This window comes from Heptranchias perlo, unplaced genomic scaffold, assembly GCF_035084215.1.
Source record: "Heptranchias perlo isolate sHepPer1 unplaced genomic scaffold, sHepPer1.hap1 HAP1_SCAFFOLD_330, whole genome shotgun sequence".
Classification (NCBI taxonomy): domain Eukaryota; kingdom Metazoa; phylum Chordata; class Chondrichthyes; order Hexanchiformes; family Hexanchidae; genus Heptranchias; species Heptranchias perlo.
Window position 1 is genome coordinate 260,612 of NW_027139342.1, and position 14,058 is coordinate 274,669.

At 47.9% G+C, this 14,058-nt stretch overlaps 1 protein-coding gene across 1 annotated transcript in view; it reads right to left on the minus strand.

Moving 5' to 3' along the window:
- The window catches only part of LOC137311339 (E3 ubiquitin/ISG15 ligase TRIM25-like), a 73,851-nt gene that overhangs the window by 25,295 nt on the left and 34,498 nt on the right, over nucleotides 1-14,058 (minus strand). The gene's annotated exons all lie outside the window — the stretch shown is intronic.

Consider the following 14,058-nt stretch of genomic DNA (forward strand, 5'->3'; position numbering starts at 1 on the left):
CCACCCCAGTCCATCACCGGCATCTCCACATCATCTGTGTGTGGAGCCAGCAGATGTAGGAGGGGTTCTAAATGAATTTTTTGCATCTGTTTTCACTATGGAGAAGGACGATGTAGACATAGAAATACGGCAGGGGGACTGTGATATACTCGAACATATTAACATCGAGCGGGAGGAGGTATTGGCGGTTTTAGCAGGCCTAAAAATGGATAAATCCCCAGGCCCGGACGAAATGTATCCCAGGCAAAGGAGGAGATTGCGGGGGCTCTGACACATATATTCAGAACCTCTCTGGCCACAGGGGATGTGCCAGAGGACTGGAGAACCGCTAATGTAATACCATTATTCAAGAAGGGGAGTAGGGAAAAACCGGGGAACGACAGGCCAGTGAGCCTAACATCAGTGGTAGGAAAATTATTGGAAAAAATTCTGAAGGACAAAATTAGTCTCCACTTGGAGAAGCAAGGATTAATCAGGGATAGTCAACATGGCTTTGTCAAGGGAAGATCATGTCTGACTAATTTGATTGAATTTTTTGAGGGGGTGACTCGGCGTGTGGATGAGGGTAACGCAGTGGATGTGGTATACATGGATTTCAGTAAGGCCTTCGATAAAGTCCCCCACAGGAGACTGGTCAAGAAGGTACGAGCCCATGGAATCCAGGGTGCCTTGGCACTTTGGATACAAAACTGGCTTAGTGGCAGAAGGCAGAGGGTGATGGTCGAAGGTTGTTTTTGTGACTGGAAGCCTGTGGCCAGTGGGGTACCACAGGGATCGGTGCTGGGTCCCTTGCTGTTCGTGGTCTACATTAATGACTTGGATATGAATGTAAAAGGTATGATCAGTAAGTTCGCTGATGATACAAAGATTGGTAGGGTGGTAAATAGTGAGGAGGATAGCCTCAGTCTGCAGGATGATATAGATGGGTTGGTCAGATGGGCGGAACAGTGGCAAATGGAATTTAACCCGGAAAAGTGCGAGGTGATGCACTTTGGAGGGACTAACAAGGCAAGGGAATACACAATGAATGGGAGGACCCTAGGCAAGACAGAGGGTCAGAGGGATCTTGGTGTGCAAGTTCACAGATCCCTGAAGGCGGCGGAACAGGTAGATAAGGTGGTAAAGAAGACATATGGGATACTTGCCTTTATTAGCCGAGGCATAGAATATAAGAGCAAGGAGGTTATGATGGAGCTGTATAAAACACTGGTTAGGCCACAGCTGGAGTACTGTGTGCAGTTCTGGTCGCCACACTACAGGAAGGATGTGATCGCTTCGGAGAGGGTGCAGAGGAGATTCACCAGGATGTTACCAGGGCTGGAGCGCTTCAGCTATGAAGAGAGACTGGGAAGATTGGGTTTGTTTTCCTTGGAGCAGAGGAGGCTGAGGGGGGACATGATTGAGGTGTCCAAAATTATGAGGGGCACAGATAGGACGGTACATGAGCAGTGGTGTTCATTTAGGGAGTTATTTTACAACTTTCAAAAAAAATATATTCCACTGAGGAAAAAAGGGTGTAAAAGAAATGACAGCCATCCGTGGCTAAGTAAAGAAATCAAGGATAGTATCCGACTAAAAACAAGGACATATAAGGTAGCCAAACTTAGTGGGAGGATAGAAGATTGGGAATTCTTCAAAAGACAGCAAAAAGTAACTAAAGGATTGATTAAGAAAGGGAAGTTAGATTATGAAAAGAAATTAGCAAAAAATATAAAAACAGATAGCAAGAGTTTCTATAGTTATATAAAAAGAAAAAGGGTGGCTAAGGCAAACATAGGTCCCTTAGAGGATGAGACCGGGAAATTAATGGTGGGAAACATGGAGATGGCAAAAATGCTGAACAAATATTTTGTTTCAGTCTTTACAGTAGAGGACACTAAGAATATCCCAACACTGGACAAACAGGGGACTCTCGGGGGGGAGGAGCTAAATACGATTAAAATCACTCAGGAGATGGTACTCAGTAAAATAATGGGACTCAAGGTGGATAAATCCCCTGGACCTGATGGCTTCCATCCTAGGGTCTTGAGGGAAGTGGCAGTAGGGATTGTGGATGCTTTGGTGATAGTTTTCCAAAATTCCCTGGACTCAGGAGAGGTCCCGGCAGATTGGAAAACTGCTAATGTAACACCGTTATTTAAAAAGGGTAGTAGGCAGAAGGCTGGAAATTATAGGCCAGTTAGCTTAACATCTGTGGTGGGTAAAATTTTGGAGTCTATTATTAAGGAGACAGTAACGGAACATTTAGATAAGCATAATTTAATAGGACAAAGTCAGCATGGCTTTATGAAGGGGAAGTCATGTCTGACAAATTTGCTTGAGTTCTTCGAGGATATAACGTATAGGGTGGATAAAGGGGAACCAGTGGACGTAGTGTATTTAGACTTCCAGAAGGCATTCGACAAGGTGCCACATAAAAGATTATTACTTAAGATAAAAAATCATGGGATTGGGGGTAATATTCTGGCATGGGTGGAGGATTGGTTATCAAACAGGAAGCAGAGAGTTGGGATAAATGGTTCATTTTCGGACTGGCAACCAGTAACCAGTGGTGTTCCACAGGGGTCGGTGCTGGGTCCCCAACTCTTTACAATCTATATTAACGATTTGGAGGAGGGGACCGAGTGCAACATATCAAAATTTGCAGATGATACAAAGATGGGAGGGAAAGTAGAGAGTGAGGAGGACATAAAAAACCTGCAAGGGGATATAGACAGGCTGGGTGAGTGGGCGGAGATTTGGCAGATGCAATATAATATTGGAAAATGTGAGGTTATGCACTTTGGCAGGAAAAATCAGAGAGCAAGTTATTTTCTTAATGGCGAGAGACTGGAAAGTACTGCAGTACAAAGGGATCTGGGGGTCCTAGTGCAAGAAAATCAAAAAGTTGGTATGCAGGTGCAGCAGGTGATCAAGAAAGCCAACGGAATGTTGGCTTTTATTGCTAGGGGGATAGAATATAAAAACAAGGAGGTATTGCTGCAGTTATATAAGGTATTGGTGAGACCGCACCTGGAATACTGCATACAGTTTTGGTCTCCATACTTAAGAAAAGACATACTTGCTCTCGAGGCAGTACAAAGAAGGTTCACTCGGTTAATCCCGGGGATGAGGGGGCGGACATATGAGGAGAGGTTGAGTAGATTGGGACTCTACTCATTGGAGTTCAGAAGAATGAGAGGCGATCTTATTGAAACATATAAGATTGTGAAGGGTCTTGATCGGGTGGATGCAGTAAGGATGTTCCCAAAGATGGGTGAAACTAGAACTAGGGGGCATAATCTTAGAATAAGGGGCTGCTCTTTCAAAACTGAGATGAGGAGAAACTTCTTCACTCAGAGGGTGGTCGGTCTGTGGAATTTGCTGCCCCAGGAAGCTGTGGAAGCTACATCATTAGATAAATTTAAAACAGAAATAGACAGTTTCCTAGAAGTAAAGGGAATTAGGGGTTATGGGGAGCGGGCAGGAAATTGGACATGAAGCTGAGTTCGGATCGGTCAATGCCCTGTGGGTGGCGGAGAGGGCCCAGGGGCTATGTGGCCGGGTCCTGCTCCGACTTCTTGTGTTCTTTAGATTTGTGGTTAGGATCAGATCAGCCATGATCTTATTGAATGGCGGAGCAGGCTCGAGGGGCCGATTGGCCTACTCCTGCTCCAATTTCTTATGTTCTTATGTTCTTATACTAAGGAGCTTTTTCCCTTCGTTGAGGGTTCTATAACAAGGGGACATAGATTCAAGGTAAAAGGCGGGAGATTTAGAGGGGATTTGAGAAAGAACTTTTTCACCCAGAGGGTGGTTGGAGTCTGGAACTCACTGCCTGAAAGGGTTGTGGAGGCAGGAACCCTCACAACATTCAAGAAGCATTTGGATGAGCACTTGAAATGCCATAGCATACAAGGCTACGGACCAAATGCTGGAATATGGGATTAGAGTTGACAGGGCTGATGGCCGGCGCGGACACGATGGGCCGAAGGGCCTCTATCCGTGCTCTATGACTCTCTCTATGACTCTATGACTCTCTATCTTTAAAAAGCCTGTGTTAATCTTACTGTCTCCTTAAAAAGCCTGTGCGAATATTACTGTCTGTTTAAAAGGCCCGTGTGAATCTTACTGTCTCTTTAAAAAGACCATGTGAATATTACTGTCGCTTTAAAAAGCCTATGTGAATATTACTGTCTCTTTAAAAAACCAGTTTAAATGTTAATGTCTCTTTAAAAAGCCCGTGTCAATATTACAGTCTCTTTAAAAAGCCCGTGTGAATATTACAGTCTCTTAAAAAAGCCCGTGTCAATATTACAGTCTCTTTAAAAAGCCCATGTGAATATCACTGTCTCTTTAAAAAGCCTGTGTGAATATTACTGTCTCTTTAAAAAGCCATGATGTGGTGATGCCGGTGATGGACTGCGGTGGACAAATGTAAGGACTTGCACAACACCATGTTATAGTCCAACAGTTTTATTTTAAATCACAAGCTTTCGGAGCTTTCCTCCTTCGTTAGGTGATTGAAGGGTTCTAAAAACGCATAGCATATATAGTCAGAGAACAATGCCTGGTGATTACAGATAATCTTTCCAACTGCCCCCTATCACATCTCGGCTGGGAGACGATCACAGCAATCAAAGGTGTCGTTGGTGTTAAGACAGGTTCGCCACGGAAAACATTACATCCCAGTATACTGAATACACAATGGGTCAGATTACAAAGACAGAGAGAGAAAGAGACCCGAAAGGCAGAGAGAGAGAGAGAATGTCCAGTTGTATTAAAAACAGATAACTTTTTTTCGATGGTGGGGTTACATGTAGCGTGACATGAACCCAAGATCCCGGTTGAGGCCGTCCTCATGGGTGCGGAACTTGGCTATCAATTTCTGCTCGACGATTTTGCATTGTCGTGTGTCTCGAAGGCCGCCTTGGAGAACGCTTCCCGAAGATCGGTGGCTGAATGTCCTTGACTGCTGAAGTGTTCGCCAACTGGGAGGGAACCCTCCTGTCTGGCGATTTGTTGTGCGATGTCCGTTCATCCGTTGTCGCAGTGTCTGCATGGTCTCGCCAATGTACCATGCTCCGGGGCATCCTTTCCTGCAACGTATGAGGTAGACAACGTTGGCCGAGTCACAGGAGTATGAACCATATACCTGGTGGGTGGTGTCCTGTCGTGTGATGGTGGTATCTGTGTCGATGATCTGGCATGTCTTGCAGAGTTTGTCGTGGCAGGGTTGTGTGGTGTCGTGGACGCTATTCTCCTGAAAGCTGGGTAATTTGCTGCGAACGATGGTCTGTTTGAGGTTAGGTGGCTGTTTGAAGGAGAGTAGTGGAGGCGTGGGGATGGCCTTAGCGAGGTGTTCGTCGTCATCGATGACATGTTGAAGGCTGCGAAGAACATGGCGTAGTTTCTCCGCTCCGGGGAAGTACTGGACGACGGGTAAGCGTTCTCCAAGGCGGCCTTCGAGACACACGACAGCCGGGATGTTGTCGGGGCCCATAGCCTTTGCTGTATCCAGTGCACTCAGCCATTTCTTGATATCACGTGGAGTGAATCGAATTGGCTGAAGACTGGCTTCTGTAATGGTGGGGATATTGGGAGGAGGCCGAGATGGATCATCCACTCGGCACTTCTGGCTGAAGATGGTTGCAAACGCTTCAGCCTTGTCTTTTGCACTCGTGCTGGACTCTGCCATCATTGAGGATGGGAATGTTTATAGAGCCTCCTCCTCCCGGTGTTAATTGTCCACCACCATTCACAACTGGATGTGGCAGGACTGCAGAGCTTTGATCTGATCTGTTGGTTGTGGAATCACTTAGCTCTGTCTATAGCATGTTGCTTCCGCTGTTTAGCATGCACGTAGTCCTGTGTTGTAGCTTCACCAGGTTGGCACCTCATTTTTCGGTATGCCTGGTGCTGCTCCTGGCAAGCCCTTCTACACTCATTGAACCAGGGTTGATCCCCTGGCTTGTTGGTAATGGTAGAGTGAGGAATATGCCGGGCCATGAGGTTATAGATTGTGCTGGAATACAAATCTGCTGCTGCTGATGGCCCACAGCGCCTCATGAATGCCCAGTTTTGAGCTGCTCGATCTGTTCTGAATCTATCCCATTTGGCACGGTGGTAGTGCCACACAATACGTTGGATGTTGTCCTCAGTGCGAAGATGGGACGTCGTCTCCACGAGGATTGTGCGGTGGTCACTCCCATCAATACTGTCATGGACAGATGCATCTGCGACAGGTGGATCGGTGAGGACGAGGTCAAGTCAGTTTTTCCCTTGTGTTGGTTCGCTCACCACCTGCCGCAGGCCCAGTCTTGCAGCTATGTCCTTCAGGACTTGGCCAGCTCGGTCAGTTGTGGTGCTACCGAGCCACTCTTGGTGATGGACATTGAAGTCCCCCACCCAGAGTACATTCTGTGCCCTTGCTACCCTCAGTGCTTCCTCCAAGTGGTGCTCAACATGGAGGAGGACTGATTCATCAGCTGAGGGAGGGCGGTAGGTGGTAATCAGCAGGAGGTTTCCTTGCCCATGTTTGACCTGATGCCATTAGATTTCATGAGGTCCGGAGTCCATGTTGAAGACTCCAAGGGCCACTCCCTCCTGACTGTATATCAAGGTACCGCCACCTCTGGTGGGTCCGTCCTGTCGATGGGACAGGACATACCCAGGGAATGGTGATGGAAGAGTCTGGGACATTGGCTGAAAGGTATGATTCTGAGAGTATGTCTATGTCAGGCTGTTGCTGGACTAGTCTGTGGGACAGCTCTCCCAATTTTGGCACAAGACCCCAGATGTTAGTGAGGAGGGCTTTGCATGGTGGACTGCAAAGTCCTGCTAAAGGGATCAAGGGATATGGGGAAAAAGCGGGAACAGGGTACTGAGTTAGACGATCAGCCATGATCATTTTGAATGGCGGAACAGGCCCGAAGGGCCGAATGGCCTACTCTTGCTCCTATTTTCTATGTTTCTATGTTTATGTTTACTATCTCATTAAAAAGCATGCGTGAATGTTATTGTCTCTTTAAAAAGCCAGTGTGAATGTTACTGTCTCTTTAAAAAGCCCACGTCAATGTTACTGTCGCTTTAAAAAGCCAGTGTGAATGTTTTGATGCTGTGGCTCCGCCCCCTTTTTTAAGACTAAGAAGGTTACAAAGATTTTGTTTAACTGTGAAGGCTGACTTTTCCTTCAGTTATATTCGGTGTTTTTACAGTCATTTGAAAGATTTACCGTAATTTACTTGGTATTTGCTGTTTAATTGTGATCAGAGAACGATGTTTTGTTATCTGAGACTAATTTAGTTCAAGACATCGTGGTTGTCCTGGAATGTGATCGCTGTTAGCAAATATATATCAATAAAGTCTGTTCCGTGTTCTCCACTATCGAGGGTCTCGTACTTACTCGAAGTGTGTTGTGGTGAACCTGAGAAGGAAGGAGGTCAACAAGGATGTCCTCATGGATGCCCAGTTTTGGGGTGTTCGCTCTGTCCTTAGTCTGTCCCATTTAGCACAGTGGTGGTCCAAACTACACAATCGAGGATGTCCTCATGGATGCCCAGTTTTGGGGTGTTCGCTCTGTCCTTAGTCTGTCCCATTTAGCACAGTGGTGGTCCAAACTACACAATCGAGGATGTCCTCATGGATGCCCAGTTTTGGGGTGTTCGCTCTGTCCTTAGTCTGTCCCATTTAGCACAGTGGTGGTCCAAACTACACAATCGAGGATGTCCTCATGGATGTCTCTTCACAAGGACTGGGAGTGGTCATTTTTTTGCCAATGGACAGGTTGGTGAGGATGAGATTAAGTCGGTTACTCGCTCGTTGGTTCCCTCACCACCTGACGCAGGCCCAATCTGGCAGCTGTGTCTTTTGGAGGTGGGCCAGCTCAGTTAGTGTTGGGATTACCGAGACACACTTTGGGGACACTGAAGTTCTCCACCCAGAGTCCATTCTGTGCCCTCGTTTCCCTCAGTGTTTCCTTCAAGTGATGTTCAACATGGAGGAATATTGATTGATCGGTTGAGGGGGACGGGGTTAATAGGTTGCGATCAGCAGGAGGTTCACTTCACATTGTTTGACCTGAAACTGTGAGACTACTTGGGGTCCGGAGTCGATGTCGAGGACCCCCAGAGACTCCCCCACCCAACTCTATCCCACTGTATCCCCATCTCTGGTGGGTCTGTCCTGCTGGAGGGATAGGACAAAATCATGATGGGTTTGGATAAAGTAATTAATGAGAGACTGTTCCCATTGGCGGAAGGGTCGAGAAGCAGAGGACACAGATTTAAGGTGATTGGCAAAAGAACCAATGGCGACGTGAGGAAAAACATTTTTCCTCAGCGAGTGGTCATGATCTGGAATGCATCACCTGAAAGGGCGGTGGAAGCAGATTCAAGTGTGGCTTTCAAAAAGGAATTGGATCAATATTTGAAGGGAAAAAATTTGCAGGGCTACAGGGAAAGAGCGGGGGAATGGGACTAACTGGATTGCTCTTACAAAGAGCTGGCACAGGCTCGATGGGCCGAATGGCCGCCTCCTGTGCTGTAACGATTCTGTGATTCTGTGACATATCCGGGGATGGTGATGAGGAGTGTCCAATCTCTTTGTATTCCATGGTCTCCATCGCTACGTACCATGGAACGTCAGGGGCCGCTCAAATCACTGTTCCCAGTAATTTACATACGATGACAAAAAAGATGCATTTTGGTCTGAAAGCTTCCTTTGTTTTGGCTTCTGTCGAGGAAGACAAGAGTTTAAAAACCAGCTTCACTCAGGACAAGTCATGGCCCAGTTTAACTCGATGTATTGTTGCGACAATCTTTTGATTGGTTCACCAGATAGTTACTTGTGGGAGGAACCTGCCCCCTGAATTTTAAAAACAAATCTGCTGTTTGATTTGTTCAGATATGTGTTCGGCAGGTCTATCAATTCAGGAAGACAGTTATTTAAACTCTGCTTGATTCCGGAAATCGTTTCAAAGGAATTTATCAACTTGCACTTTTCAAATCAAGACGTCGATCTGGAACTTTCAAAGAAGCTTCTGGAAACTTTCAAGTGACTCCGTCTGAAACTTCCAAAGAATGTTGACCAGTCAGATCGTTCCATCATTGATCAGATGATAACAAGGACCTGTTAAAATTTAGCTCAGCATGAAAGCTGTGAACCATTGGTTTATTGTCTGTTACAAGAAGGAATGAACTAAGGGTTATTACTGTAAGAGTTATGTTAATGGTATTGTTCACTTGTGTGGCTATTTGTTTAATAAATTTGTTGGGCAGTTAAGATTTAGTGTAGCATTATATATTGGCACCTTTCAGAGACGAGGAGGATCATGTTAAACACAGGATTGAAGCAGTGACTGAAGTAATGTGAAGAGTTTCCGTTTATTAATCACGAGCATGCTCCGGAACTTGCATTGTTGAGGATGTGGGGCCCACGGGCTCACCCACGGGAACAGTCTGAAACAAACAAGGAAAAGGGTCTCCAATAAAAGAGCCCAGAAACCTAACCCAGCCATCTCAAGTTGCTGTTCTGATGAAGAATTATCCTCCAGTGAGGCAACTGCACTGAGAACAGCCCTCTGCAAACCTCCAGGCCCACAACAGGCAAATTGGACAAAGCAGCAAATAAGGAATCGGCTTGGGCTTTGTGGGTTGGATTATACAGGGCTCGGGGCTGCAGTTTAGAGACGCCCGCTCAATTGGAAAAGAGAATCTTGTAATTAAACTCTGTTAACTATTAATGGCAGGACTTTGCACAGGAGCTTTTTAAATGCAGAAATCAGTGTTTAACATCAAATCAATTTCTGACGGTGTTGATTTAATTTGGTTTGAACAATGAGTGTCAATGACCTGATTAGAGGAACTGTCTTGGTGGGGTTACTGAACCTGACACAATCTGTGATGGAGCCAAATAAACACGGATAACATTCAGTGAGGCAAAAATGTGTTAGTGTGAATCTGTATGAGTATTAATCCAGTTCTCTTGTGCTTTCCCGTTCAGTAACTCCTCAAAGGCAGTTCTGTCTCCAACAACCTGCTTCCAGACTCACTATTTAAGCAAGCTGGTTGTATTAAAAGTACCGGTGAGATTTCCTCCCATTTTAAGGCTCTTTTACCTTCAGTTTGGTTCCAGATTTCGGGAGGGTGCCCTCGGTGTGCCCCTCTGCTGAGTTTCCCTACTCGAGTGGAGCTGGTTTCCATGTCGGCCTCCTCCCAAACACAAACCCACTGTGGCCCACGTTCACCACTGGTCTGCAAGATCTGAAGCATGGTGCTCGCACCATTGGTTAACACGCTGACATGTGCTGAGCTGATACGGTGTCTCAGTATCTCTGTATCGGGAGGTGAGGACACTGACAGAGCTCAGCACGTCTACTGGGACAATCAGGCAGCTTCGAGAACCAGCGGCAAATCAGGAGACCCGGTCAAAACTCAGTCTGTACCGGTGTCGAGATTTGCCTGCACCAGTTAGGTTTACTCTTGGGAGTTGCTGTTGACTGAGCACAAGCCACGAGTTGGGAGTTGACGACATTGCTATAATGGAAAAGCAGGTCTTGTCCCACAATCTGGATCATCAGTTGCTGCAGGTTTGACCCTGCTGATTTATTGGTGACAGATGTTCAATACCCTCGCCGTTACCTGACAGTATAAAGGCCGACTTATACCAGGAAACCGATGTAACGGAGCAGGGGAGGAGGGTGTAGAATTGGAGCAGGAGTCCATTATACCGAGTCCCAACCCTTTTACACCAGTCAAACATTCTGGTTCAAGTGGGTGTGGGCACAGAAGATGCCCGCTGACATCTGGGCAATGGATTACTGGACCATGTAAATGGGGATACCCATCATAAGATGGATTTCATTTCCACCTTTGTCCCTGACATCCAGTATTTCTGAATCCCTTGTGGGGTGGGTTTAAATGCCATTCTCCGTAAAGCAGCTGATCACAGGTCTGGAAACTGGTCGATTGGAAATCAGGCCAGTTTTACAGAGAAAGAGGGAAAGAAAGAGTTTGTATTTATGGAGCTCCTTTTACCACCTCAGGATGTCCCAAAGCTTTTCACAGCCCATGAGGTGCTTTTGAAGTGTGGTCACTGTTGATAATGTGGGGAAACGCGGCAGCCAATTTGCGCACAGCAAGATCCCACAAGAGTGATGAGGGATAAATGTTGGCTGTGTTTAGGGGCACCGTTAGTGACCATAGTGTTTCCACCGAGTGGCACTGGTAATGGCAGTGGGACATTCCTGTAATGGCACCGACAGGGTGTGGGAGGACACTCTCAACCAAGTTCTCTGGAATGTGTAATTTGATCCAGGCATTGTCAGGCAGGCGACAGAGTTCAGACAAGGTACAGTGCGAACACAACTGATTTCAGAGAACAGACCGTGTTAACACAACCGAGTTCAGGGATCGCACAGCGCTGACACTCCCGAGCTCAGAGAACGCACAGCGCTGACACTCCCGAGTTCAGGGATCGCACAGCGCTGACACTCCCGAGTTCAGAGAACACACAGCGCTGACACTCCCGAGTTCAGGGATCGCACAGCGCTGACACTCCCGAGTTCAGGGATCGCACAGCGCTGACACTCCCGAGTTCAGAGAACGCACAGCGCTGACACTCCCGAGTTCAGGGATCGCACAGCGCTGACACTCCCGAGTTCAGGGATCGCACAGCGCTGACACTCCCGAGCTCAGAGAACGCACAGCGCTGACACTCCCGAGCTCAGAGAACGCACAGCGCTGACACTCCCGAGCTCAGAGAACGCACAGCGCTGACACTCCCGAGTTCAGGGATCGCACAGCGCTGACACGCTCGAGTTCAGAGAACACACAGCGCTGACACTCCCGAGTTCAGAGCATGCACAGCGCTGACACTCCCGAGCTCAGAGAACGCACAGCGCTGACACTCCCGAGCTCAGAGAACGCACAGCGCTGACACTCCCGAGTTCAGAGAACGCACAGCGCTGACACTCCCGAGTTCAGAGAACGCACAGCGCTGACACTCCCGAGTTCAGGGATCGCACAGCACTGACACTCCCGAGCTCAGAGAACGCACAGTGCTGACACTCCCGAGTTCAGAGCATGCACAGCGCTGACACTCCCGAGCTCAGAGAACGCACAGCGCTGACACTCCCGAGCTCAGAGAACGCACAGCGCTGACACTCCCGAGCTCAGAGAACGCACAGCGCTGACACTCCCGAGTTCAGAGAACGCACAGCGCTGACACTCCCGAGCTCAGAGAACGCACAGCGCTGACACGCTCGAGTTCAGAGAACGCACAGCGCTGACACTCCCGAGTTCAGAGAACGCACAGCGCTGACACTCCCAAGCTCAGAGAACGCACAGCGCTGACACGCTCGAGTTCAGAGAACACACAGCGCTGACACTCCCGAGTTCAGAGCACGCACAGCGCTGACACTCCCGAGCTCAGAGAACGCACAGCGCTGACACTCCCGAGTTCAGAGAACGCACAGCGCTGACACTCCCGAGTTCAGAGAACGCACAGCGCTGACACTCCCGAGTTCAGAGAACGCACAGCGCTGACACTCCCGAGTTCAGAGAACGAACAGCGCTGACACTCCCGAGTTCAGAGAACGAACAGCGCTGACACTCCCGAGTTCAGAGAACGCACAACGCTGACACTCCCGAGTTCCGATTGGAAGGGGTGAGGCCGTGGAGGGATTTCAACATGAGGATGAGAATTTTAAATTCAAGGTGTTGCTGGACTGGGAGCCAATGTAGGTCAGTGAGCACAGGGGCGATGGGTGAACAAGACTTGCTGCGAGTTAGGATACGGGCAGCAGAGTTTTGGGTGAGCTCAAGTATATTGAGGGTTGAAGATGGGAGGCCAGCCAGGAGAGCATTGGAATAGTCAAGTCTCGAGGTAACAAAGGCATGGATGAGGGTTTCAGGAGCAGCAGATGAGCTGAGGCAGGGGCGGAGACGGGAGATGTTACGGAGGTGGAAGTAGGCGGTCTCAGTGATGGACCGGATTGAAGGGATTCGCAAAATTTCATATGTCCCCCCGCTCCCCCCACCCCCCCGAAGATTTATTGGAGTTATTTAAGAAACCCTGGTGTGACTGTGTTTTAAAAAATCCAGGGTCTTTCAAAATGGCTGCGGTCAGACACATGGCCAAAGGCCGGCAGATTTGAAATTGGATTCTCTGACAGCTTGGCAGGCTCCGTGTTTCAGACAGGGCTCTTTGAACGATGCAGTTACATTCACGCCCTGAGGCAAGCCATCAACGTTGCCGGCCGGCACATCAAAATTCAAGCAGGAGTGATCCCAGGACTAAGGTGACCCATTAAGGAACATTCGGAACAATGGAAAGCAGTTATGGAACAGATCAGTACAGGTACCAGCCATTAATGTAAATGGGCCAAGATCGGGACCCCTTTTGTCTTACGTTTTCAGCCCAAATCGGACAATGGAGCAAACTGATGAGGCGCGAAATTAACCCATTATAACTGGGTATAACTGGGGGCATCCCAGAACCTCTCTCTTCGCCTCGGCCCGACGTCCTGCTTGCCTGCTAGCAACCAAGAAGGAAGGCCGTCCAGTAAACATCGCAATCACATGTCGGCGGCAGCAGCAGGACACAGGGGCCAGGCCTTTTCATCTATTTCACGGTGAGCATTATTTTTTTCTGGCTGTCTCAAGACAACCTAGCTAGGTGTAAGGGTGGGAGTTAAAGGGGTATTGCTAAAATTGTGATTTTAGAATTTTCCCTCGATGTGTCCGTTTCTTCCACCCCATTAAGTGTAAGACTGTATTGCATCCAGAGCGATTCCTTTTATCTTCTGTATAATACTGTTTACCTTGTAGTTTTATTTTTCTTATTAATAAACATTGGTTTTCCTTGCACCAATCCACTGGTCTGTTCGTCTGTCCTTATTACCACTCGATAAGTCCTGAGCTCAGAATCAGGAAGGGGAAAGCGATTCGAAACCGCACAGCGGGCAGGGCAGCTCAGGAAAACATAACTGGCTGACCGACAAAAGCCCCAGAAACAAAACCCCTTACAGGATATGTGGTCAGAAGCTCATCTCAGGGTCAATAGGAGGCCAAGGTTGTG